The sequence below is a fragment of the Phaethon lepturus genome, unplaced genomic scaffold (assembly GCF_000687285.1).
Source record: "Phaethon lepturus isolate BGI_N335 unplaced genomic scaffold, ASM68728v1 scaffold10779, whole genome shotgun sequence".
Lineage (NCBI taxonomy): Eukaryota > Metazoa > Chordata > Aves > Phaethontiformes > Phaethontidae > Phaethon > Phaethon lepturus.
In genome coordinates, this window is record NW_010565555.1 from 46218 (window position 1) to 48717 (window position 2500).

A 2500-nucleotide genomic window follows, 5' to 3' on the forward strand; every position below is an offset into this window, starting at 1 on the left:
ACATCATCCACATTTTTGCCCTCCATTTTACAGTTTAAGTTCATCACAGCCACTTAGCTAGCCCTCCCCATACTCTACTGTTGTTGGTGTCATTTTTAAAACATCCTTCCTTTTTCTCCTTAATGTGTCTGTTTTTACCATTGCTGTTTAAATTTTTATAAGTCTCTGTACACTGAAACAGTCGAAGTGTGATCTTTCCAGCAGAGAAGAGGAGAATCCTTTACTTCGGAGGAACTGCAGGAACATATGTGTTTTGCAGGGCTATGAGTGACCCAGAAATTGATGGTTCCTGGGAAAACACAGTTAAGTACCAAGATGGGCAATTTGCTACACGTGCGGGTCCAGGTGAACGGAGAATCTTCAAGAAACTCCCATTGAGCTGAAATTGGGACCATTTTTATAGCTTTCAGTTTTGAGGTCACAGTCACCCAGACTGGAAACTCAAATATGACTTCAAAAAGGCAAATGCTAACTAGATTTCACACTAGATTTCATTTTACTTGGCATTACAGAAAGAATGCAGGTATTAAATAGACTGTTTCCTGTATACAATAAGGTTAATTAGTAGCAAGGGATGGAAATCAGTGTAGACATAACTCTTTTAGACAGGTATCAAAAATAATCCCCTGATCCCCACAGGCCCCAGCTGCACTGAAAGAAGAACAATATAAAAGATTCTTTAAAAGAAATTTTTCAAACATTCTCCAGGTGTCCCAGCTATATTTAAATAGGCCCGTGGCCCCATGTGTACTCCAACCCTTTCTGCTCTCCAGTTCCCTTGCTCCAAGTTAAATGAGCAGAGTACTTGCACAGAATTTTGAGGTGCAACATAAAGGATTTCTGTACAAAGAGACTGGGATTGCAAACCGAGACAGACAGGAGAACAAAAAGAAGAATATATTCTGGACTGAATGGGACTTCCCTAAGCTCCTTATCGATAAGGTTAATAAGGGTCCATGCAATTTACTGATCACTGTGATGCAACAACTGGGCTAAAGCTATAAAGAAGCTACATAGATACCGGCTTTTAGTGCTTCTCATGGCCCACCACATTAAAGTCCCTTTACCCTTCCCCTGTCACCCCACTCAAGAGAATAAACTCCAGTCTGTGTGACCGGCCTCACTAAAATCCCTGGTCTGCTATTACGCTTCTACCTGCCCTAGTTAAGCAGATTAATAGTTATTTCCTAGAATTTGATCCTCCAGTCCCTTTGTAATTGAAGCAGTAAGGCTCAGATATTTCTAAAAATGTATTTCTGAAAAATACATTTCCTTTTTTCTCCGGTTTAATTTTGTTATCCTCAATCGTATGCATGATAGAAAAAAAATTCCAAACTTCTATCTCCTTTATAAAATACATGTCATATCAAAAAGGTGACAAGAGGGGGAAAAGTAATTAGTGAGTTCACAGAGTTCAGTAGAAAAGTTAAAATAGAGTAACACATTACTTTTTATGTTAAGATTTCACAAGACAAATCTTGCCTGTGTTTTAATTGCATGTGACCCTGGCAGTCCCACTCTGAAATGAAGTGCCGTAAAATTAAAGATGACAGACGCTCAAAACAAGTCTTGTGATCTTGATTAAACTACAAAGACCACACTTTCTCTCTGCTGCAACTCAGATATGATGGGCTGTTTTATTTGGGGAATTGCTTCATTAATGCTTTCTTTGACTAGACATGTTTATTATAAAAAATACTGAATATGGTGATATCTTGCATAGCTAAATAAAGTCTAAAAGACAAGTAAAAAAATTAAGAAGACCTAAATGCTTCTTTTAAAGATCATGGGCCTCTGTAGAAGGAGGTAACAAGCATGCCTGCAGTGTATAGTACCTATTTTGAAAAGTGTAAATTTTTTTTCACATTTATGTCTGTAAGAACCAAATTGATTGTTCTGACAAGATTATCTGACAATTAATTCAAGTTAAATTTAGCCAGGCTAAAATGTGGAGAGAAAAAAAAAAAAAAAAGCATGCAAAAATTTGTGGGGGGAGCGAACCACCTCTTCTTCAGCAAAATTCTTGTTAATTTTCAGAAGTGTAACGATGATAGCTGACTGCAACTGGATACGTGCAGACTTCCAGATCCATAAGCCTACATAAATTCTGTATTTCCAAACTTGTTCTGTTATCTAGACTCCTTTTATCTAGACTATCTGGCTAAGTAACCCACAGGAGTGTATGCACCTCCTTAAAATTAGATTTAAATTATAACAAATACACACACAACACCTTAATATTCCTTACTTTCTAGACCAAGTTATGAGCGACTCTTGGCTTTCTGTGCCAATTTTGAGTTCAAAGAATCCAGACATACTATTTGTTGATCAAGTGATTCTCTGGATCAATGTTTCACCTGTGCAAGCCACTGGTACCCTAATACTGCTGTCATTATCACCATCATGACAGGGATGCTCCTTTCATAGGAACAGAAGACAAACCTTATTAATAATAATTTACATGTCATTCAGGATTCAGCAAACTTTGCAGTCAGGTGTC